The sequence below is a fragment of the Heloderma suspectum genome, chromosome 4 (assembly GCF_057233095.1).
Source record: "Heloderma suspectum isolate Gila_16-S chromosome 4, 16-S_ref, whole genome shotgun sequence".
Taxonomy (NCBI): domain Eukaryota; kingdom Metazoa; phylum Chordata; class Lepidosauria; order Squamata; family Helodermatidae; genus Heloderma; species Heloderma suspectum.
This window is the reverse complement of record NC_139461.1, coordinates 308011484-308037336: the sequence shown is the minus strand read 5'-3', so window position 1 is coordinate 308037336 and position 25853 is coordinate 308011484. Positions and strand designations below refer to the sequence as shown.

The 25853-nt window shown below is 46.8% G+C and overlaps 1 protein-coding gene across 1 annotated transcript in view; it reads right to left on the bottom strand.

The window, feature by feature from the left end:
• SAMD10 (sterile alpha motif domain containing 10) overlaps positions 1-25853 on the bottom strand; it is a 63750-nt gene that overhangs the window by 36827 nt on the left and 1070 nt on the right. The gene's annotated exons all lie outside the window — the stretch shown is intronic.

Here is a 25853-nt window from a genome sequence, read left to right as displayed (position 1 = left end):
TGGGAAGCCTTTAAGCAGGGCTTGAATGCAATGCCACCCTCCCACCCATGTTCCCCAGCAACTGGAGTACATAGGCATACTGCCGCTGATACTGGATGTACCATATAGCCATCAGGTCTAGTAGCCATTGATAGCCTTCTTGTCCATAAATTTGTCTAATCCCCTTTTAGAGTTGTCCAAGCTGATAGCCATCACTACATCTTGTGGACACAAATTCCATAGTTTAACTGTATAAAGAAGTCCTTCCTTTTATCTGTCCTGAATCTCCCATCATTTAGCTTCATGGGATGACCACACCGGGTTATAGTATTATGGGAAAGGGAGAAAAACATCTCCTTACCCACTTTCTTCATGTAAAGGAAGTTGGTGTCATTATCCCTCATGCTACGATCTTGGAGGAGAGGGAGGCTGAGAGGTCTTGGGTCACCTGATCAGTTCATAGCAGAAGCGAAATTTGAACTGGGGACCTTTCAGGTTAGCAGCTCAGACTTTTAGCCACTCTGCTCTACTGAGCCTCCAGTGTGCCACCAGAAATGAGTCCATTCTATTTTTTAAGAAGGTTACCTAAACCAGGAAAATATGCATGCTTTTAGTTACTCAGGGCCAAACGAGATGAGATGCAATCAGGCAATTAGGAATTGTGTGAGGGCACTATCCTATGCAAGTTTAGATGGGAAAAGTCCCACAGCTGGAAGCTTTTTCCATCTAAACTCTTATATAATTTTTCCTCTCTTTTTCTTTCTTTCCCTCCCCTTTTCTTTGGTCTCATGGGCATCGGCTGTATGTCAGGGTCTCTGTGTGTGGAAATCAGCCAAGGGCTTTAATGGGGTTTCCTCCATTTGATCAATCGTGCTGTGAGTCAGCTGCTAATAATGTTTGCATTCTATCATCTGCCTTTAACTTTGGATGACTGACTTTACAGTGATTATGCTTTAGAGGGAGATGGCATGTGGGGAGGGAAATGTTGTAGCTGTAGCAAACAAAAAGCTTTTTGATGAAATGTTTACAACAAAGAGGAAAAGCCAGCACGCTCGCTCGTTTTCCAGCAGCTTTTAACATGATCGTGTTAAAACACACACACACACACACACACACACACACACACCAGGAGAACCGCAGACAGGGTGACTATGTATCCTCTTTTATGGAGGACTCTCCTCTGTTTTGAAGGCATCCTCTATTTGAAGGGCTGTCTGGTTTAAAAGTAACGAACCACCAGAAGGGAGAGCAAAAGGGCCTTGAAGGTGCCCGTCAACAGCACCTGGGCAGCAGGCTGAGCAAGGCGCATAGGTCACCTGGGCACAGTCTTCCACACTATGGGGAGATGTTATTATAATTGAAACCGAAATACAATATAACTTCTAAATTTGCATCTATAGATACTTTATTTTATTATTTTATTTATTAGTACGGTCATATCCTGCCTTTTTTCCTCTTGCAAGGAACTCAAGGTGGCTTACATAATTCTTCTCTTCTCCATTTTATCCTCACAACAACTCTGTGAGGTAGGTTAGGCTGAGGTTCAGTGACTGGGGCTCAAAGTCACCCAGTGAGCGTCATGGCTAGGTGGGGAGTGGAACCCAGATCTCCCAAGTCCCAGTCTAACACTCTAACCACTCCACCACACTGGTTCTCATAAATTAGCACATACAATTTTATGCAAATTAGTCTCCTCCTTTATCCTCTTTTTTGGCAATTCACAAGTGGCTTCCCTAAATAAAGATCGTAGAATCAGCTGGGACATTCCACTTCCAGCCCTTGTCAGTCTGGATCATAACCCAAATGCTGGTTTAACTATCATCTTATTTTGAAACACCCCCCCACACACACATTTCCTCCTTTTATTTCAACATACAATTGAACAAAGCCCCAAACACCACTGGTGATATTGATTCACTCTGAAGCAAGCAATTAAACGAGGAGGACAGAGACTGCTGTGTGCTCCAGACGGTATTTACAGGGAGGAGACACACTCAGCTTGCCAGCTTTCACACCAGATGCAGACAAATGATTCACCACATCCTCGCACTAGATTTATGCCAGGATTTGGCTGGGCCAGGCTCCTCCGCTCGAATGAACCTGGATCGCTGCTCCACTGACCTCAATGCAAAAACAGCACGTCATTACACCAACTGAATGCACAACAGGAGAATGGGACACCCAGAAGAGCTTGCCACAAGGAGAACTTTCTTACAGACATAGGCTGCTACCTGGCACGGAGTCAGAGCCAGTGCAGGCTGGCGGCTCCAATGTCAGTGAGGCAGTGAATCCACTCCAGGTTTCAGTCAGAACTCTGAAGGAGCTGTCCAAGGTGCTCAGCTAACACCAAGGCCACTCGTGTGTGGAGCACCTTGGAGAGCTCCTTTAGAGTCCTGACTGAAACCCGGAGCGGATTTACTGCTTTGCACCTCGGAGAGCTCCTTTAGAGGTCTGACTGAAACCAGGAGCGGATTTACTGCTTTGGGCCTCAGCATCGGAGCCACCAGCCTCCATTGGTCAGAGCATTGGTACACTGATTAATTACACCGATTAGCAGTGGCAGTCCAGGCCCTTTCGGCCCCCTTTCCTGAATTCCTTTTTTACTGGTGGTGCCAGGGATTGAACCTGGAACCTTTGGCATGCCGAGCACGGCCTCTTCCACTGAGCGGTGGCCTCTTAATTTGCTCATGGGATGCAGGCTCTTTCCCATGGGGGAGGTGAGATTTGAACCCACTCCTCCTGCCTAGGCTAATGCGGGTGACCAAACCACTAGGCTCCAGTGGTAGACTTCTTTCAAGCGGAGGTGCAGTATCCTGGCTTAGGCCTGGGTGGGAGCCCTGCCCTCTTCCCTGGAAGGAAGCCTTGCTCCTTGTCTAAGTATATGGAGTGGCATTCTTTGGGGAGGGAAAGGCACCCTGTATATCAAGGATGGGGAAGTACCCAATCTGGCCCGTGGAGGTTCCTCATCTGGCCTGCAGAGCCTCTGTGAATTCCTTCAGGAGGTGAATTCCAAGCCCCGCCCCCTAAAGGAACCCCTGCTTATCTCTAACCTGTGCTCGGAGATAACCTCAGGGATTCCCTGGCATGCTGCTCCCAATCCCAATTGCTCCTCCAGTGCCAACTGAGTCAGTCTGCATGCTACACGCTGCCCCCACGGAGATGGCGCGTGGCACACAAAGCTGGGGACATGGCAAGCACCGGCTGAATCCCTCTCTTCGTGCTGAGAGAGGCATGGAATGCCATCCCCCTCTCAGCATGGAGAAAGGCAAAATGGGTGGGGCGATGCCATCAGTCCAGCCCACAGAGAGCCTGGCTGGGAGAGGGCAATTTAGACCCCCACCTGCAACATTTGGCTCCTTGCACCTGCTCGGACCCTTAGATCATCGTCAGAGCCCCTCCTCCAATGCCCCTGCAAGGCCTTCTCAGTGGTGGCACCCCACTTGTGGAATAAGCTCCCCAAAGAGATTCACCTGGCACCTACGTTGGCATCTTTTCGGTGCCAGGCAAAGACCTTTATTTCTTTATTTCTTTCCCAGGCATTTTAGAGACCTAGTTCTAGGTTATTATGGCTATTTTACTGATTTCTGACCTGTTTATTATTTTGCACCATATTTTATTCTTTTAAATATTTGCATTGTATTTTATATTTTTTAACTGTTCTATGGCATTTTAGTTTTTTAAATGTTTGTAACCCACCCAGAGAACATTAGTTATTGGGTAGATTACAAATGTTAAATGACATCTTCCCTGCCCCTGCTGTATCCAATCTGAAGTATATCTCTTGTACAGTACAACTTCGCAGGAAGGAACCAAAAGGCCAATTGTGGTCTTGCAGGTGTGTGTAAGTTTTCCACCTCCCCTTCCAGAGATGGTCCCCATGTTCCCCTGAAGGTCTGGGATCCTCCATCAGCTTTAGATGAAGAGCAGCTTAACTGGCCATCTGGGTCTTCTGTCCCCCACCAGGGGCCAGGTCTAGGGAAACGACCATCTCTGGACTTCTGCTCAGCACAGGATGATGCGTATCAACATGGTAGCTTTCCCCAACCCAGTGCTGTGCAGATGTGTTGGACCACAAATCCCACCACTCTCAGCAAGCAGACATTTGACCATGGTGGCTGGGGATGGTAGGAGTTGTAGTCCAACACATCTGGAGGGCATCAGGTTGGGGAAGGCTGCTTTAGCGTGTAACCAGGCATCCATTCCAGGAAGACATCCCAAGGAAAGAACAGCATAATGCAGGGCAGAAGCTTTCTGACCATTAGCGCATCTTCCCACACATGTACGGCAGCCGGGCAGGTTGCAGGATTTTGTTGGGTCTCAGGCACAGGATGTCCATGTTCCCCCATTCTGGCACCATTCCTCATCCCCTGCTCCCAAATCTGGGCTCTGAGAGAGTTGCTGCTCCCGTGCCCCCAAGCACTTCACCCATCTGGAGATGGGAGATCAGTCCAATGACTCAGGTCAGCAGTGGGCCCTTCAAAGTGCTGAGAGTCTTGGCAGGCGCCCAACTATTTTTATTTATTGGTTTGTTTGTTTATTTTTACATTTATATCCTGCCTTTTTTCCTTCTTAAGGAACCCAAGGTGGGGTACATAATCCTCCTCCTCTCCATTTTATTCTCGCAACAACAACCCTGTGAGGTGGGTTGGGATGAGAGTCTGTGATTGGCCCAAAGTCACCCAGTGAGCTTCCATGGTTGAGTGGGGACTAGAACCTGGATCTCCAGACTCCCAGTCCATCAGTCTAGCCACTACACCACACTGACTCTTTGCCAACCTTTAACACCAATCCAGGACGGCAGCACTTTTGCAAATGCCAGAATCCCACACATCTGCCGGGCGGATGTGTGGCTCGTGAGTCTTCGGTGCTCTAACAAAAGCACAGTGGAGTCTTTCAAAAACCATCCCGGGAGAATCACCCTGAGATCAAACTGTTCCAGCCATATTACAATGAGAGTATCAGGACCCACCACGGCTGGTAGTGGGAGGAGAGTGTCAAAGAGGAAAACCCCTTACAAGAGACTCACGCGCCTGTCTCCCTGGATAAAAAGCAGCCGGCTTTGTATAAGCTGCACTGATCCTGGCAAGGAAAGACGAGCCGCAAGCACGACAATAAACAGGCAGATCAGACAGCAGCGGAATGAGGCACTCCTGTCTAAGTCTGCCTCACACGTTCAGGGAATAAAAGCCTTCTGGAAAGCCACTGATCTATTGTGTGCTAATTCTGCTGCCTCTCTAGCGTGAGGCCCTTGGCTGAAGCAGATGTGCGAAATCAGCCCCATGGAAAAGGGTGCCATCAAAGCCAGAGGAAAAAATAAATATGACCTACCTGGGCTATTACCCTTTCACAAAATTAAACCTGGCCAAAGGGCATGAGAAAGTATAAAGGGACTGAGCAAAGGGAAGGGAAATTGGAAACAAAAAAGAGGATTAATCAAACACTTCGTGAAAGCAGGATGATTGCATCTGTGCGGGGGGCGGGTGGGATGGGGGAATGCCTTTGATTCAAATGTTCTAACTGGATTTTGAAGATTCATGACAGAAAGGAGTTTTGTGGTTTTCTCTCCCCTGCACTCCTGGGGGTGCCAATTCACGATTTCTCATGCTCCAACCTTGGACACTTAATCAAAGTGGAGAAACGTATGGAAGTCATGGAAATGATGTGGGATACACATGTGCACGCATGCAGCGATGTGCGCACCATGCTGCCAAGGAGACTTGTATGCAAAACACAGCCTCCCGTGCTTGCAGCTGAAGCAAGCCTGGATGAGTGTTTGCATCCACAACCATTATGCTCATCTGGTTCTCACTGGACTAGCTGGATGCAGAGAAAGGTATGTCTCCCTGTTTGGGCTCACTACCTGATACGTGGGACAAGTTGGCAAGAACAGAGCTGGAACAAGGCCATATCTTTAAGTGGAACTATGCACTAGAGAGAACATTCCACATAGCACGGGCATGTGTGTGCATCCATAGAACCATAGAATAGTAGGGTTGGAAGGGGCCTACAAGACCATTGAGTCCAACCCCCTGCTCAGTGCAGGAATCCAAGTCAGAGCATCCCTGTCAGATGGCTGTCCAGCCTCATCTTGAATGCCTCCAGTGTGGGAGAGCCCACCACCTCCCCAGGCAATTGGTTCCATTGTCGTATTGCTCTAACAGTCGGAATGTTTTTCTGGTTGCAAGAGGCACGGGTTCGAGCCATTCTCAGGCACATTTCTCAATGTGCAAAAATGGGCATGCCAAGTGGCACATGAGTGGAGCGCTGGGTGGAGTGCTGCCAGCCAGGTCTGTTCACACACCATGTGCCATCTTCATCAGGATGGCAAGTGATGTGTGAACCTGGTGGTGTCCTTTTCTCCATGCCTCTCCTCAGCGTGGAGAAAAGGAAAATGCCCCGGGGTGCGTGTGATCATAGAATCATAGAATAGTAGGGTTGGAAGGGGCCTACAAGGCCGTCGAGTCCAACCCCCTGCTCAAGGCAGGAATCCAAGTCAGAGCATCCCTGACAAATGGCTGTCCAGCCTTGTCTTGAAGGCCTCCAGTGTGGGAGAGCCCACCACCTCCCTAGGTAATTGGTTCCATTGTCGTATTGCTCTTACAGTCAGGACGTTTTTCCTGATGTTCATCCGGAATCTGGCTTCCTGTAACTTGAGCCCATGATTCCGTGTCCTGCACTCTGGGATGATCAAGAAGAGATCCTGGCCTTCCTCTCTGTGACAACCTTAAATGTACTTGAAGAGTGCTATCATATCTCCCCTCAGTCTTCTCTTCTCAAGGCTAAACATGCCCAGTTCTTTGAGTCTCTCTTCATAGGGCTTTGTTTCCAGTCCCCTGATCATCTTGGTTGCCCTCCTCTGAACCCTCTCCAGTTTGTCTGCATCCTTCTTAAAGTGTGGTGCCCAGAACTGGACACAGTACTCCAGATGAGGCCTAACCAGTGCTGAGTAGAGGGGAACTAGTACTTCCCGGGATTTGGAAGCTATACTTCTATTAATGCAGCCCAAAAGAGCATTTGCCTTTTTTGCAGCCACATCACATTGTTGGCTCATATTCAGCTTGTAATTGACAACAATTCCAAGATCCTTCTGGCTTGTAGTGTTGTTGAGCCACATATTCCCCATCTTGTAACTGTGCATTTGGTTTCTTTTTCCTAGGTGCAGAACTTGGCATTTGTCCCTATTAAATGTCATTCTGTTGTTTTCTGCCCAGCGCTCTAGTCTATCCAGATCACTTTGAATTTTATTTTTGTCTTCCAAAGTATTAGCTATCCCTCCCAATTTTGTGTCATCTGCAAATTTGATCAGCATTCCCTGCACCTCCTCCTCCAAGTCATTAATAAAAATGTTGAAGAGCACTGGGCCCAGGACTGAGCCCTGCGGTACCCCACTCGTTACCTCTCCCCAGTTTGAGAAGGTCCCATTGATAAGCACTCTTTGAGTCCGATTCTGTAGCCAACTGTGGATCCACCGGATCATTGTTTCATCTAGCCCACTTTGTGCTAGTTTGCTCATCAGGATATCATGGGGCACTTTGTCGAAAGCTTTGCTGAAGTCGAGGTATATGATGTCTACAGCATTCCCACGGTCTACAAGGGAAGTTACTTGATCAAAAAATGAGATCAGGTTTGTCTGGCAGGACTTGTTTTTGACAAATCCATGTTGGCTTCGAGTAATCACGGCATTGTTGTCAAGGTGCTTCCAGATGGATTGCTTTATGATCTGCTCCAGAATTTTCCCAGGGATTGATGTCAGACTGACTGGTCTGTAGTTCCCAGGTTCCTCCTTTTTACCCTTTTTGAAGATAGGGACAACGTTAGCCCTCCTCCAGTCATCTGGCACTTCCCCCGTCCTCCATGATTTCTCAAAGAGAATAGACAGCGGTTCTGAGAGTTCTTCTGCCAGTTCCTTTATGACTCTAGGATGCAGTTCATCTGGCCCTGGAGATTTGAACTCATTCAAAGTAATGCGGTGTTCCTTGACCATATGCCTGTCGATCTCAATCTGCAATCCTGCCCCTTCAGCCTGTACTTCGCCTTTGCCAGGGGGGTCATAGACCCTCTTTTGGGAGAAGACTGAGCCAAAGTAGGAATTGAGCACCTCTGCCTTTTCTTTGTCATCTGTTATCGTTTTGCCATCCTTATTTAATAGCTGAACCACCATTTCTTTCCTCTGCCTTTTTTGATGACATTAGTGTGCGTGTCCCCACTCACTGATATCATCCAGCCCATGCTAGATGGGCCGGGGGGGGGGGGATTTACATTAATTCTGCATCCCCATTGTAAAAAACGCTGGCATATGCCACTCACCGCTTTGGCAGTAGATGAACACATGACTCAACAGTGGTGTGGGCTCTAGCTGAAAAGTGCAATGAGACATAGTTCTCGAAGTGCACAAAAAGTGGTACATTTACTTCGTATGGGTTTACCAGGTACAAATGCCCCAAATTGGTACCATACTGGATAAATTGGGATCGCCAGGTGTGATCGCCACCAAGCAGACTTGAACACTGGGGACCTCTCATTTTAGATGCTAACTACTGATTTAAGGCTACTTAAATGAGCTGAAGCTGAACCCTGACAAGACCGAGGTGCTTTTGGTGGGAGACAAGAGCAGGTTGAGGGATGTTGACCTGGTGTTGAATGGGGTACGGCTACCCTTGATAGACCAGGTCCGCAGCCTGGGGGTCATCTTAGACTCCCAGCTGTCCATGGAGGCTCTGCTGTCAGCTGTGAACCGGACAGTTCTGTACCAACTCCATCTGATACGGTGGCTGTGCCCCTACCTTCCCGACCATCTGCTCCCATCAGTAGCACATGCCCTGGTCTCCTCTCGTTTAGACTACTGTAATGCGCTGTACAAGGGGTTACCCTTGAAGACAGTTCGGAAGCTGGTATAGAATGCGGCGGTGGCTCGCCTGATTAAAGGCAGCTGTCGGCAAGATCACATCACTCCAGTGCTGAAGGAGTTGCACTGGTTACCAGTTGTTTTCTGGGCCAAATTCAAGGTGTTGGTTTTGACCTTTAAAACCCTATATAGTTCTGGCCCAGCCTATCTTAAGGAGGGCCTCCAGCAACACCAGACAGGCCACTTAACAAGATCAGCCTTGGATGGCCTTCTCTCTGTCCCATCAGCCAGGACAGCTAGACTGGTGACGATGAGGGAGAGGGCCTTCTCTGTGGTGGCCCCCAATCTGTGGAACTCCCTCTGTAGGGAACTCCGCCATGCCCCCTCTTTAATGCACTTCCACCATGCATTAAAAAATGTGGTTGTTCAGGCAGGCATTTGAGGTGGGTTAGAATATTTTTAGAAATATGATGTTTTTAATGTAGAATTTTATTGTTTTAAACTGTTTCTATTATTGTACATTGCCCAGAGTGGCTGGGTGACCAGCCAGATTGGCGATTAATAAATTAAATAAGCAAGTAAGTAAGCAAATAAATAAATACTTAAAATGCAGTCAAGTGAGAGGCCATCTGGGAGCAGCAGGAGCAGATGGAAGGAAGCCAGGCCCTAAATGAAAGATCCCTGGAACATCAAAATGGATTCACACTTTGAGAGAACAGCAGAGGCCTGGAGGGCTTGTCAGGCTTGCGTTCTCAACCCTCTGAAACAGATTTTCCCATTATACAGCAAAAACGGGACACAGAGCTGCAGGAGATGCGATCCACATGTCCCTTTGGGGTGAGGGGAACACGTTTCGGTGTGGGGCCAAAGGGCTCCCAGTTTGGAATGGCAGCATGATGACTGAGAGAAGGAGAGTGCAGCGGAGGACTGTGGACATTTATTAATCAGGAACCCTGATTTTATTGCACCAAGTGTTGAGGGGGAGAAGGCAGGAAGGTACACGGAAATTGGAATCTCTCTGTCCAGGGGCAGGACTGAAACGGGGACATAATTATATATTTATACTATTAAATCAGGGATGTGGAACCTCAAGCCAAGGGCCAAATCCGCCCCGCCGAGGGTCCACAAAGGCCATGACCCCTTCTCCTGGCCCCACCTTCTTTCCCTCAACCACCAATCATTTGGTGGCAGTGGAGGCTGGTGGCTCCGATGTCAGTGGGGCGGTGAATCCACTCCAGGTTTCAGTCAGAACCAGTCAGAACTCTAAAGGGGCTAGCTAAGGTGCGAACCTGCCTCCAATGCTTGGTGGTTTCCCAGTTTTTCTGCATCCCCCTTCCCCATTCAAAGAAGTTGAAATGCCTCTGGAGGGTCAGGGGAGACACGATAGAGGTCTACAAAATTATGCATGGTGTGGAGAATGTGGATAGGGAGACACTTTTCTGCCTCTCTCAAAATACTAGAACCCAGTGGGGTCATCCCATGAAGCTGATTGGTGGGAGATTCAGGACAGATAAAAGGAAGGACTTCTCCACACAGCGCAGAGTCAAACTACGGAATTTGCTACCATGGGATGTAGTGATGGCCACCAATTTGGATGGCTTCAAAAGGGGGTTGGACAAATTCCTGGAGGAAAAGGCTATTGATGGCTACTAGTCTTGATGGCTATGTGCTACCTCCAGGACCAGAGGCAATGAGCCTCGGTACACCAGTTGCTGGGGAACATGGGTGGGAGGGTGCTGTTGCCCTCATGTCCTGCTTGTGGGTTTCCACTCGACAGCTGGCTGGCCCCTGTGTGAACAGAATGCTGGACTAGATGGGCCCTTGGTCTGATCCAGCAGGGCTCTTCTGATGTTCTCTGCTAAAGCTTAGTTACTGTCAGGAAGAGCATTAGGCTAAAATATTCTGATAGCTTTGGAGTGTTTTGTTTTTCAGCCCCACCCCTTTCACCTTTGACCCCACCCACCACTGGAATGTGGCCCTCAAGAGCTTTTCCAGAATGGAATTTGGCCCTCTGGCTGAGTTTCTGGACCCCTGTATTAAATAAATGAGGGAGAAAAGAGAAGCAGGGCTATTCCACTGCCTCTGCGGAGAGCCCCACGGCCTTTGGGCCTCCCTCAACTCTCACTTAGCAGCAGCCATTCCCTCAGGCTGTTTCCATCCCGACGGTTCATTATCGGAACTGTACCTTTAAGAACTGGTGCCTGAACTTGCTTTTTTGCCTCCTCCCTCCCCATCCCTTATTCCTTGCGTGCCACGTCTTTTAGACTGTAAACCTGAGGACAGGGACTGTCACACTACTTATCTCTGTAAGCTTCTCTGAGAGCATTTGTAGCTAAAGGGTGGGGTCAAAACGCTTGAAATCAGTCAATAATATTATCACCTTGTATTCCCGCGATTCCAATGAGGCAGGGAATAAATACTGCATATGAATAAATGATAAAATAGTAAGTGGTAATAAATGAAATCTTCATCCCTGCAGGCACAGGCTTAGATTTCTTGGCTGCTAGTGGAACCCTCTTAATCCAAGCCTGGGGGCAAGTTTTCCCTGGAGCGGTATAACCTCAGGCTGCTGGGTGGGGGCCCAAATATTTGAATGCTCCACCATGAAAATCAAAATCTTCTCACTTGTGAAAAAAATTAGTAAATCCTCTGGTATGTTGGGGATAAAGATTCAGCCTAAATGTCTCCCTGCAGTGCTGAGCTGGTTCAGATGTTACACCAAAGCATGTTTTGCAAAGCCACACCGTAATTTGTCATTATGAGCGCCTCTACACCAGCCTAAAACCCCACATTTAAAATGGGGCTTTCTGGTTCTGTTTTAAATGCAGGATCATGCCGGACTCCCTTTACATGTGCTTCCTCCCCGCCTTTCCCCCCTTATTTGTGTCTTCCATATGTTTCATTACACAGCCGCTAGATGGAGCTGTGGTCTAGCGCCTCTTATTGTCCCATTTCCTTTTTCACGGAGCAAACTCAAGCAGAACTCAAGCGCTGTAATTTGATAGCTCACTATCTCTGATCTTTAAAAAAACGGAATAAAGGTCATTTAGTGCGTGAGATGCCCTGGAAATTGACGATGGCATCTAAAGGACCCCAAAACTTCTGTGAGTGACCAATCTCAGTAGCAGGATAAATGCTCCATGTGAAGAAGCCCATTGTCCGAACTGGCACCATTCAGTCTGAACCAGCACTGACCGGCACTGTCAGACAACTTATGCAGAAATGGCAGCTCCGTGCCAAGGCCAGCATGGCATCTGGTGGGCCATGGGTGGAGCCAATGTGAAATATGGCAGATGGTATTATTTTTGTTTATTTAATAGATCTTTAAACATTCTTTCAGGATTAAACCCTCCCAAGGCAGTGGCCCCCGGGTTTGTGGCTCTGCACCCATTATAGGTGAAGCTTACAGAATCTGAAATTTGCTGGCTTGTCTGACATGATGCCGTTTGAGTAGTGGTACCCCTGAAATACTGACCAGCTGGCCATCTTAAGGGAAAGAGGGATAAAAGGAAGATGATGGGCTGTGGGAAAGCACAGCAACAGCTTTGGAGCGCATGGCAGGATCCGCTTGCTTTCATTTCTGTTCCAGTTCTACACAATCCCTCAAACAATTTCCTCCAGTGGTTTCTTCCATCATTTTGTACAAACGTGCATCTGTCCTCTGCTTCTTTCCCGTGCCCTCAACTACTAGGAAACTACCTCACCAGCTCGTAATTAAAAGAGGAGGATTAAGATGTTGGCATCCTTTGCATGCACACACACACACACACAGTACTCTCCTGCTGACTATGGGGAGTCCCCCATCCCGCCTTACGGACTCATTGTCCACCCCATATGATAATCCCCACCTCTCCCAACCCCTTGCTGATTTCATTCATCCTCAAAGCCAGCCATGCAAAATGGGGCAGAATGCAAAGGACTGGAAAACAGCTTAATCCACCAACCCCGTCAGACTTCTAAATCTGCTGGCCACTTCTACTGCTCAGCCCCTCTTAATCCCATGTCAAGTGGGGATTTCCAGAGCCTTGCACACACTCAGATGAACAGGCCTGGGTGAGCCATGCAGCCTCATTCATTACACCTTCCCTTTGCTTGTATTAGTACCACGAAATGCACAGCTCCCAGAGACCCATTCATTTTCCCAAGCAGATTTTCCTAACTTGGATTTGCTTCCAGATCAATACGTTCTCCTTCTTCGTTCAAGACATCCCGAATTCTAAGGGCTGCGAACAAAGCCGGCTCCAAATCTGGCTGCCTCCTCAGCAACGCACCCTCTGCTGCGCCCCCTCCTATATTGAGGCAGCAGCACACAACCATTTAAATATCCCATAATGCTGCTCATGTAGCATCACTCGGAGGCATTGTGGGAAGAACAGCAACACACACATACCAGCATCACAGGTTCCAGCTGGGGCAGCCACTGAACAGCACCAGATGCTGATCTTTAAATAAAAGCCCTGGACTGATTAATCATAATCCCTTTAAGCAATTGATTGATTGACTGATTACGTAGATACATATGAAAAGTTCCACACAACCCTTTCTTCTAGGAGGTGGCAGCATTAATAATAATAATAATAATAATAATAATAATAATAATAATAATATTGGAAAGATAGCCATGCTGACCATAAGAAAATTTCCAAAATTCATGTTGCTCTAATATCTTTTATTAAGCTAACCCCCCAAAATAAGCATGCAAGCTTTAGAGATCCTCAGTTCTCTTCTTCAAGTAAGATGTTTATAAAAGGCAGGGATGGGGGGGGGGAGGGAAAATAGTGACTAGATGGTGAAGCCACATTATCCTCACATTCAGACTAGTGATGCTGCCGAATTTTGTAATTAGTTGTCAGCTCATTGGTCAAAACTTGGCCATTCATAATGCTCACTTTCATAGCAAGCTTGGATCGATGTGATACGAATTCACTATTAAGTTTGGAATTGATTGTGAGCTTCAGAGTATGCGCAGTAAAGTAGTACATCAATTCCCCACCCCATATTTTCATTCATCCTACTACTAAGCCCCCACCCCCACAAAACATACTTGAATCGGTCTACTTGGCTGCTTCTGACTCTGCAGGGAGTATCCATCTTTATAGATCACAGAATCATAGAATAGTAGGGTTGGAAGGGGCCTATAAGACCATCAAGGCCAACCCCCTGCTCACTGCAGGAATCCGTCAGAGCATCCCTGGCAGGTGGCTGTCCAACCTCATCATGAATGCCTCCAGTGTGGGAGAGCCCACCACCTCCCTAGGTAATCAGTTCCATTGTCATGTTGCTCTAACAATCAGGAAGCTTTTCCTGATGTTTCAGCTGGAACATCATACTGGCGACAGCAAGTGAACATCACATGACATCATCAGACAGGCCAGCCATGTGAAAACACCCAATCAGAAAGGGAGCATAACATGGCAGTGCATGATGTCATGCCTCCTCTGTGATTCCAAACCAGAGCTCCCAAGATGCACCTTGATATTGTGTATGTGCAAAAACTCGTATATACAGAATGAGAGTTTGTACTGAAGGTGAATTCTTGTCTGAATTCATACGGACAGATTCATAACTTTCCAAATAAATAACAAATTCATTCAGGGTAAGTTTGTCCATTACTAGTTCAGACTAGTCCCAAAGTATAGCGTTGGTGAAGGAGTCTATAGCTATTCAAGAAAGGTTCTGGGCTCAGCTGTCCCTGGTTACACTGGAAAGAAGAAGGGGAGGGAGAAATGTTTGATCCGCCATTTGGTGGAATGTAAAGTCCAGCTATTCTCAGAAGTGTTTTCCATTCTGGTTGAAGCATATGGGCTCCCTTTTGCTGGTGGATCACAGAAGAAAAAAAAAGCTATTAACAAAGCAGGAAATAATTTTAGATGCTTTCTAGATAATAAAAGTCAATTGAAGTCCATTTGGATAGCATTACCTAGTAGTTGGAGGGGATGAACTCTCAGAGAATAAAGTTCTAGCTCCTGGTGGTACAAAATACTTCTCTCCCATTGTAGAGGCTGGCTGTGGAATGTCTAAAGGCGCAATCCTATGCACATTTAGACAGAAAAAAGTCCTGCAACTCTCAGCATGCCCCAGTCAGCCATGCTGGCTGGGGAATGCTGGGAGGTGTAGGACTTTTTTCTGTCTAAACGTGCATAGGATTGTGCCCTAAATATGGTACTCTCTAAGTCTCACCAAAAAAGCAAGCCTGTCCCCAGCCTGTAACCATCATGTGACCTGCTGAACCTATCTTGAATACCTGCAGAACCATTTACCCCATTACACCTTGGGACTAGTCTGAACATGCAGACAATATGATCACCATCTAGTCAGTTTTTCTCCTCTTTATAACATCTTGCCTGACAAAGAGATCTGGGGATCTAACCGCCCAGAGAGCTTCAGCTATTGGGTGGTACAGAAATGAAATAATAAATAAATAAATAAATAAATAAAATAAAAGCTTACACAATTTTGAGGGGGATGTTCTTTTGGTTTGTCTAAAAAGGGTATTACATCAACACAGATTTTGGAAATATTATTTCTTTGATGTAATATTCTCGTTATGTATTTCTCAAAGCCATCCTGTAAGACCTAACACTACTGGATCACTTGAAAGAGAAATGGGGGTGGTGCAGAGGAAGCACCTTGAAACCACAGCAGAGTCTTTTTCCCCCAGATGTTCAGGATAAATGCATACAAGGGGGAGGTGGCTTTGTGATGGCAGGCTCCGCCCAATGGCAAGCTCCGCCCAATCCTACTCATACGTTCAGGGGCTCTCCGCAATGCACTCTCCGCAAATGTTCAACTTAAGGGGCACAGGTCAGGAATGGTACCTGAAATGATAATGCCATCTCTTCCTCATGCAAGTTCATTGTACCCACAAGTCCAAGCTACACATGATGTTAAATGCATTTTTTTAAAATGCAGAGATCATAGGCAGAGGGGAGAAGGAGCAGAAGGTGATCATTATTGAGATGGCAGCAGGGTGGAAGGGGGCATTTATCCCCTGCTGCGATCCTGAGGAAAATCCCCTTTCTGAAGCTGGTATTCACACTGAGGTGAAATCCCCCACTGGTGCCAATGGGTGTTTTTCCCCTCCCAAAGCAAACAGCACGTTCAGAGGAGGGATTTTCCTCAGGACTGCAGAAGGGGAGGAAAGGGTTCTATGCCTGCTGAGGTCCTGATAATTCTCAGCAGCACCGTCCAGTTGATGGTATTTGCAGTTTGGAAAAACCTGCATGTAAAATGCAAAGGCGCATTTAATGTCATGTCTAATTTGACCCTTAGAACATCTTAAAAGAGCCAGAAGATTATTGTGTAGTCACATTGAATCTCCTTTGAAGGAAAGAAAAAGCAGTGAACTAAATGTTCACAAAAAAAGAAAGCTCCATCTACCCTATTCCTTTCCCCCTTGTTGCTTCCCCCTCTGTGTTTTCTTGGCCCTGCTACACACTTGGCTCCCACTATGAACCTGTAGTTTTCTCATTTTTATTCTGCAAACCTTGACATTTTCCACCATTCCTAATTTTTGACCTAGCACCATATCCTAACAAGAACAACAATCGAAGTCTCTCTCCCCCTGCCTTCAATAAACAAGGCATCTGTGACTGGGTTGGCACTACTGTGAAGGTTCTCCAGTACTTTCCCCCCAGAAGAGGTTCAGCAACTAAAGGGGGAAAACAAAAACGACTGAAACCGTTCTCTTTGATTTATTAGCCCTTTATAACTGGAACGCCACTCACTCAGCACTTCCGCGAATGCTTTCAGGTCGAGTGTTGCTTCACATAGACTCATTTAATTTCATTGCTCCTGTGTAAGAAAGTCATAAAATATATCAGTTCCTTTATTTGCCAGGGGGTACGAGGGTGGGGAATCTGGATAAAGAAATGTTAAACTACCATCTAGGATTGCAGCTTTTCTCTCAAAGAGAGGCTCTGTGCGGCATAACAGGAATTCAATGGATGCCGCTTTTTCCAGAATGGGAACGCAGTGTTGGAGGAAGCTATACCTGTTGAATATATTCCTGCAATGCAGCTGAAGAGAGAGAGAGAGAGTAACCCTACTACTTTCTTAAATCTGAGGGCCCATTATCAAGTCAGAGGAGACCACAAACAAGTTTCCACATTTTGAGGAGGCTTCGAGTGACTGTGACAGCCATGGATTCTGTCAGTTGCTTCAGCTACCTATGGAAAGCTCCCTTCCCGCCCTGTCTAGCTGTCTGCTCTTGCTTGCTCTCTGCTGCTGCAAGACATAACTAGGCAATGCCAGAGGAGGAGGCAGCGGCATGCGGCTGTGGAAGAAGGAGTTTGCCTGAGCTAGGGCAACTTCCAGGGGGTTGGGAGCTGCGTTGACCCTTGGGAAGCCTTTGGGGGCTACACCTTCCTCCGCTACCACCAGAGAAATCTCGGAGATTCCGCTGGGAACTAGGGCTCATGGGAAGCTGCTTGGTGGACTGTCAGGAGCCTGAGAAAGAGTGTGCATGAAGAGAGCCATCCTTGTCCTAGGGATGCACAGATTTTGTCAAAGCCATTCCATCTGCATTTCGGGGATTGTGAGGTGCCTTTCGTTCCATCGCCCACTCATTGGCGGAACTGGATTTTTTCTAATTCCCCAAATTCATACAAATTCGCACTTGCACAAAAGCACAAATCCCCCCCAATGCACAAATCCTCCCCAAATGTGCATTTTCGTGCTTTAACCTATTTTTCTCCAACTAAATTTGTGTAAAATTCCAGAAAGTTATTTTTAAAAATGGTCTGAAAGTCCATGGAATCTGTGTGACTCAGGAGATGCCAGTCCATTGTGGAATCTGTGGGCTGGACTCATAGAAATCCAAACTCAGTTGATTCCACTGCGGATTTCTCCGACATCCTGCATACCCTGTTTCTCTGCAGAATCAGCAGTTCTGCTGGGAAACCGGGGAGCCTATGTGGTGTTTTCCAGCAGAGTCGTGCTCCTAACAGCCTGCCAAACAGCTGTATCACAGGCTGTCAGAAGCCTGATTCTGTAGAGGAACAAGGGGCACGCTCCTTGTAAGCTGCGTGTTTCCTACTCTGAGTCTGACCTAGGAGCTCCATTAGATCACTTCTATAATGATTCTAAAGGCCGGTTCCTACAGAAAACCATGAGTGAGCAGGGTGCTGAAAAGGACTAGAAGAAGGCTTTCTCTGTGTGTATTACTGTAGCCCCTGTCAGAACCTACAGCTGCCACAGGCACCCGGAGGCTTCTCTTTGCCTGGAGATTGACTCACAGTCTCCAGCCATCATAAAGCGTGTCCCATCAGCATAGAATGGGAAGCGCTGTAACAGATTTTGTAATCCAACCCCTGTCCTGGAGCAAGATATCCAAGACTTACTCCCTGTCCCCAACAGAGTCCCACTGAGCCTTTTCTCGAAAGCCACCATGGAAGGCGTTTCCACAACGTCTATAGACCGCTCCTTCCAGTCTGCAAATGAGTGCAATCCATCATGCCGTGCTGCCAAATGTTTAACAGTACTAAAGGAAAGGCCACTTAGCATCCGATCCAGCAAGCTATTTGTCTCCAGTTGGGAACACAGAATTGTGGTCAGGAGTAACTTCAAAGCAGGTGCACATGGAGTGGGGTACCGCAGGGCTCAGTCCTGGGCCCAGTGCTCTTCAACATTTTTATGAATGACTTGGAGGAGGAGGTGCAGGGAATGCTGATCAAATTTGCAGATGACACAACATTGGGCGGGATAGCTAATACTTTGGAAGACAGAAACAAAATTCAAAGTGATCTGGATAGCCTGGAGCGCTGGGCAGAAAACAACAGAATGACATTTAATCAGGATAAATGCCAAGTTCTGCACCTAGGAAAAAGAAACCAAATGCACAGTTACAAGATGGGGGATACGTGGCTCAACCACACTACAAGCGAGAAGGATCTTGGAATTGTTGTCGATCACAAGCTGAATATGAGCCAACCATGTGATGTGGCTGCAAAAAAGGCAAATGCTCTTTTGGGCTGCATTCATAGAAGCATTGCTTCCAAATCCCGGGAAGTACTAGTTCTCCTCTACTCAGCACTGGTTAGGCCTCATCTGGAGTACTGTGTCCAGTTCTGGGCACCACACTTTAAGAAGGATGCAGACAAGCTGGAGAGGGTTCAGAGGAGGGCAACAAAGATGATCAGAGGACTGGAAACAAAGCCCTATGAAGAGACTGAAAGAACTGGGCATGTTTAGCCTTGAGAAGAGAAGACTGAGGGGAGATATGATAGCACTCTTCAAGTACATTTAAGGTTGTCACAGAGAGGAAGGCCAGGATCTCTTCTTGATCATCCCAGAGTGCAGGACACGGAATAATGGGCTCAAGTTACAGGAAGCCAGATTCCGGCTGAACATCAGGAAAAACTTCCTGACTGTTAGAGCAATACGACAATGGAACCAATGACCTAGGGATGTGGTGGGCTCTCCCACACTGGAGGCATTCAAGACGAGGCTGGACAGCAATCTGTCAGGGATGCTCTGACTTGGATTCCTGCCTTAAGCAGGGGGTTGGACTCGACGGCCTTGTAGGCCCCTTCCAACCCTACTATTCTATGATTCTATGATCCTTCAGCGCTCCTAGCAGGCAACAACAACAAACATCAAGGGTCCCACAGGAGTTCTCTGGAAAGGCTAATCCATCACAACCTTCCACCAAGAACAGTTTTTCCTGACTAGCTTTATGGCACAGCACTCAGAGGACCAGGCAGTAAAGAACCACATGACTGTTTGACTTCTTCTCTTCGGCTATGCACACAGTTTCACTCCCTCTTCTATGAGATGTGACAAATTCAGAGCAACACCTGTAGAGCTGGTTTCCTTCTGATGGAAGGAATGTTGGAATCTTAAGGCCAAACCAGACTTGACATTAATTGCATCAATGTGCAATTAATGTGCATGTTTTTGGTTATATAAATAGCAGCCCTGAGGAAGCCTGAGCAGCTTTGGGACTGTGGAGGCTGGGGTGGGGAGTTTAACTCTTTCTCTCCCTGTTGTGATCCCAACAAAAATCACCTCTCTGAAGCTGCCATTGGCCTTTCAAGGGGAGCTCCCCTTAGCACCCATGGACACTTCCCTTGAAGTGCTAACAGCAGTTGTTTTTTAAGTAAAGGGATTTGTACCTTTGGCTCACATACCTTTACACTGTTCTAACGGCTTAGGAGTCCCTGCCCTTTTTGGGATGGTGGGCACGTTTGGAATTTTGAGTGTGGCTTCGTGTGGTGTCTGAAATGTGCCCCAAACACACACAATTGAAACTTTTCCTTGCACAGAGATAAGTGGTGGAATATTAATCACCTTATTAATAGTAAGCAGGCTCCCACAGGAAACTGAATCGGCACCCACGCTGTTCAGTTCAGGTGTGCCAAACAGGTCACTGGGCTTTTTATAGACCTGAAGCAGAACCAAACTCAGAGAATGTCAGAGCTGAACCAAATCATTTCAAAGTCTGACCCCATGCTATGTTTTCAGATGTGTTTCAGTTATAAGTAACAGAATACATATATTCTCTCTGGTGCTTCCTTCCTCTAAGGAGGTGGAAGGATAGACTGACGGGGAAAAGAAGAAGATTAAAAAAGGAGCAAGAGAACACGTGGAGATCCAGCGATGAAAGAGAATGGGCTTACTCCTGTGAATTGTTCAGCAGGGGGAGTAAAGCTGTGTGTTCTGCACTGCAAAGATCCACCCCACCCCACCCCACCCCACCCCTGCAACACGCACCAAATAATTAATTAAATAAATAAATATCATGATATTGATTGATCCGCATGGTTTGGAATGTTTGCCAACAGCTCCCAAAGAATATGCACACACAGCAGAGAGGGATGAGAGAAACCGCAAGATGAATTGGTTAGGCTGCTTTGCAAATGACAGGCCCTTTGTTTAATGTGTTGGGGATTTGGTCTGCAGGGAGAAATCAATGTGCTCGCAGTCTTTCAGATCAACTGGAAATTAAGACGGGCAAAGAAATGTTTCATCTTCATCCCAATCTGGATCCAAGAGATGGCAGGAAAGGCAAGAATCTGACAATGGAAGGAACTTCTTGGGTTTGGGGTGTTGTTATACTTTGGTCTAGACCAGGCTTCGCCAACCTGGCGCCCTCCAGATGCATTGGACTACAGCTCCCAGCATCTAGAGATGCTGGGACCTGTAGTCCAATGCATCTGGAGGGCGCCAGGTTGGCGAAGGCTGGACTAGACTGAGATCTCCATTCTTTCCCTGGCTGAGGTCTCCTGCTACAGCTCTCTCAGCAAATGTTTTAAGGACGCCCTGGATCAAAGCATTTTGCAAAGAGAACAATTGGGCAGTGTTTGTCAGCCCTGCAAGAGGTGCGATCAAAAAAGACAACTTGACCTTTTTCTTCACCTTTCTGTCTGAAAAAACAACTTTGCAACCACAACATTTTGCTTCTTGGTTCCCAGCCTCATGAGTCTCTTAGGTAAATATTATGACAACTTTTTCTTTCTTTTTTTTTTTAAACAGAAGGGTTAAGACACTTAAATTAAATGTTACAGAGCGGCACAAGCTGGAGCAACCATGCCAATTCTCTTTTTGCAAGGCTTCATTACTGTGCTGGGACTCAGCTGTGGAATACATGACTAATAAAGAGCTTGTGAGCATGTCCAGAGTGCATTTCTCCACCACTGCCAAGTATCACAACTAGCTCCCACATATCTGGGATTAGACACCAGAGTTTCCAAAGGAGATAATGCAGCTTCTGTCAGGTCCAAACTGGTCCACCATGACAGGCATACTGCTTCTGAATATGGAAGCTCCAGTTTTTGCTATTATTTTCACTCTTGACAAATACGTTTATTTCTATTTCAAAAAGGGATTGGGAAAAGAAAAGCCAGCTAGGCTAGCAGCCACTTCTACATGTTATTGCAGGGGCAGGCAACCTGGTCATCTTGGGTGGGGCTTATGGGAGTTGTAGTCCAAAACATCTGGAGGGCACCAGGTGTTGCTCTGTCTTACAGCAACATCCTGAGTTCACACTGTTCAGGTGAGCCCTGAACTCACTCGGTGGCCCCAAGTCAGTCACAGTTTCTCACAGTCTCAATTCCTTATCTGTAAAATGGGAATAATACTGAGCTGAGTCACAGGGTTGCTGCCAGGATGAATGAGATTAGGGAGTGTTGTTAGCCATCCTGCTCTGCCTTTAAGGCTAGGATGGGCTCTAGATTCTAACAAATAACTGCCAAGTGTATACCATAGCAGGGTGTGATTTAGGAAACAGGCTTTCACCATCAGCACCTGCTACCTGGGAAAAAGAATGAACCAGAGAAATAATCTAAGGTTGTGGCAAATGAAGCAAAACAGCTGTAATTGTTCTATGGCAGCGGCTCCCAAACTTGATACTCTCCCTGTCATGTTTACCAGGGAACCCTTTCGTGTCAGAGAGCCAGTGCAGTCTAGTGGTTAGAGTGTTAGACAAGGACTGTGGTTTGAATCCTCACTCAGCCATGAAGTTCAGCCTTGAGCCAGTCACAATCTCTCAGCCAACCTACCTCACAGGGTTGTTGTAAGGATGAAAGGGAGAGGTGAGAACCATGTGTGCTACCCTGAACCTCTCCGAGGAAGGATAAAAAATCGTAAATAAAAATGTCTGCCATAGATCCCCTGTATATTTATTTTATTTTTATTTAAAATTATTTTAGGCCACTAAGGGTGGAATATGCTAGGAGGTACACACACAGCTCGCCTCAGGGGTGGGCCCTGGCCTACCTAGTTATTATTCTGGAGTCTCAGTACTTCACCCTTTTCTTGTGTTAGGTTAACAGAAAACAATATTTGGAAAACTAAATTTGGAAAGTCAAGGTACAATGCTATGTATATTTAGACAGAAAAAGTCCTACAACTCCTAGCATTCCCCAGCCAGCCATGCTGGGAGTTGTACTTGTAGGACTTTATTCTGTCTGAACATGCATAGGATTGCATCCTAAATCATTCAGGCCTGCTCACTTTTTCCACAGCATTCATGGTTTCACGCAAAACGGCCCAGGTCCAATCACTCGCATCTCCAGTTAAAAAATGGATATGCAAGCAGGCCACCGCCAGTTTGAGTAGGCTTCCTCTGTTTCTACTTCCCCTCAGCCTGCCCACTACTGGAAGTGACCTCAGCTGGGAGAAAAGCATTTTGGAGAGAGGCTTCAGTGGGCCCAGGAAGAATTCTGCTCCTCTCATTAAAAAACGGGTCCCTCTCCCCGCTCTTTAGGTGCGAGTAGGACAGACCTGGGTTTAAACCAGTGGGGCCTTTTGTCATCACATCTACTTTGGCCTGAGAAGAAAACCAGAATTCGAGTCCCAAGTGGCTCATGGATCAAATTGACTAGTAACTTGGTTTGGAGAAGGGGGATTTTGTATCGATTTGATTTGGTGATGTGGCTGGGTTTTTTTTTATTACAGTGAGTTATGCACACGTACACACATTGTGTCTGACTTGCCTGAAGTTATCTAGCACCATCTCCTCTCTTCTGCAGGCCCTTTGGGGTTGTGTGAGTCACCTTGTTCTCTTCCAGTAGCCTGTGCAAATGCATGGCAGATATGTGGGTTTCCTCCTACCTTGCGAGAGGGAAAGGTAGTCAAGGGCCATTTGCACCATGTACCCAACCGCACACCTTTGTTCTCCATAGAGAATCAGGTGTGAGCAAGGCAGAGCATGACTTTCCTTGGCCATGAACTTACTGATGCTTTACACAAACCACTTATAACAACAGCTCCCTTCCTTACCAGAGTTTTAGGGATTGTTGAGGTATTGTATGTGAAGGGCTTTGAGCACTCCGGAAAAGGGCTATTTAAGAGCTTAGTCAATCAATTAATCAATCAGAATTTATTGGTCTACCAACCTTGATACATACCAGTCAGGAGACAAATCAAAAGAAAACATCTAGCATACATTATCAGGAACAATCCTAATTGGTAAGCATTAAACATTGAGCATTAAGAATGCTTCTACTAACAGAGTTAGTTATTGACTCTATGAAGACAAAAACAAGCTGCAATTCATTTGAACTACCAGGAAAGGTGCTTATTAAGGAGAACAATAGTAATGTTGTGGCTATGTGCTTGAGCTGTGAAGCAAGAATAATAAGAGTTGGAAGGGACCTCAAAGATCATCTAGCCCAACCCCCTGCAGATGCAGGGAATCTGCTGCTAAAGTGCCCCTGCTAGGTGGCCAACAGCCTCTGTTTAAAAACCTTTGAGTCCTTTTTTCAAATCTCACCCTAGTCAAGAGCTCACCTAAGTGGCCTTAGGCAAGCCCACTATCATTCATCCTCAACTCCCAATCTGCAACAAGGAGATGACAACACTGACAGCAGGGCTGTCGTAAGATATGCTGAGAGAATACATGCAAGTCTAGCATAAGCATTTTGCTGCCCTAGTTTAAAACTGATTATGTACCACCAGAACCACGACCACCAGCTCCGTGCAAAGATGAAAGTATAATTATGACATTGGCATCCTACCCTTCCTCTAAGGAGCAGCATGCATGGTCCTCTGCTCTCTGCGATTTCATCCTCACAACAACCCTAAGAGAAGGTGACTGGCCCAAAGCCGCCACTGAGCTCCATAGCTGAGTGGAGATTCAAAGCCAGGTCACCCTGGCCATAGTCTGATACTCTAACCCAACCTCCCCCAAGCTGGTGCCCTGCAGATGTGTTTGACTACAATTCCTAGCATCCCCAAGCAGCCATGGCATGCTGGGAGTTGTAGTCCATTTGGAGGGCACCACATTGGGGAAGGCTGCTGTAACACTACACTACACTGGGGAATGAAAAATAATACAGGGGAATGAAAAATAGAGTGGAACAATGCCTCCCACCACATGTTGTCCCAAGACTCTGGGGAAGATTATTCCCCCTAGAGGATTTCTCCCATTTCATCTGAACCCCCTGGAATTCTGCCATACAAGGCAGCTGCCTGTACTGTCTACTGGGCTGGGATGACCCTGAATGAACACGGAGGACTTTGCACATTCTAAAGCCCGATGTGAATGTGATACATTAATTATTATTGTTGTTGTTGTTGTCGCCACCTGGAGTTGTTGCACAATAACTACCTCCCCAAGTTCCATCTTCACAACTGCAAACACTGATTAAAAACCCATTGCACACCCACTAAAAGGGGCTGGGGTGAATCTTGAGTGAGACCCCCCCCCACACACACACACACGCTACATCATACATAACCCGGAGCAGAAGAAGGTAATTAAAGGATGTTGAGGGATAGCTAATCGAGCCATTGTGATCTTTGGAATCCACCTCTAATGCCTTCAGTCCCTGAGAGTCTATGAATGAGGTGTTGACGTTTACTCTGGATTATTCAGTCCGGAAGGTTTAGGTTACATGGAAATGCCATTTGTCCACATCTGCCCCCTACTCAGAAACTTGTTCCATCAGAATTCAGTCCTGCTGATTTCAGGGGGCCTTGTTTACTAGTACATATACTGAGGAGGGGTCTGTTAGGCAGTGATAGGGCAATGTTCAGTCCTCTTACTTGCCAGCAACTCCTGTTGAAATCAGTGGGCATTACTTCCAAGTAAATATGGATCAGGCTGCAAGATTGATTAGCTGCCCCATTATTCTTAAGCCAACCTTCCCCAACCAGATGCCCCCCAGATGTTTTGGTCTACAACTCCCATCTTCCCTGACGATTGGCTGTGCTGGTTGGGGCTGATGGAAGTTGCACTCCAAAATATCTGGAGGTCCCTGGGATTGGGTAAGGCTGCTCTATGTGGATTCAAGGCGATGACTGTAAGATTGCTTCACCCTTTTGAAACCATTTCCCTTGCTCTTCCCTTGTATGGCCCATTACTCTATTTGGAAAACTAGTAACACTCCACAGAAGGTTTAATTTAAACCAGTGCCTTGGCTAAAACCCTGGAAGACACAAAGTACCTGCAAAGAAAACAGCATTTCAGACCATGTGCAGAATGACCCTCACCCTCACACTGAATAACCTCCATACATCCGGCAGTCCCCAGGACAGACAGAAATGGCCTCCGCCCAGGCAGGCTTAAACCACTGCATCTCCCCTT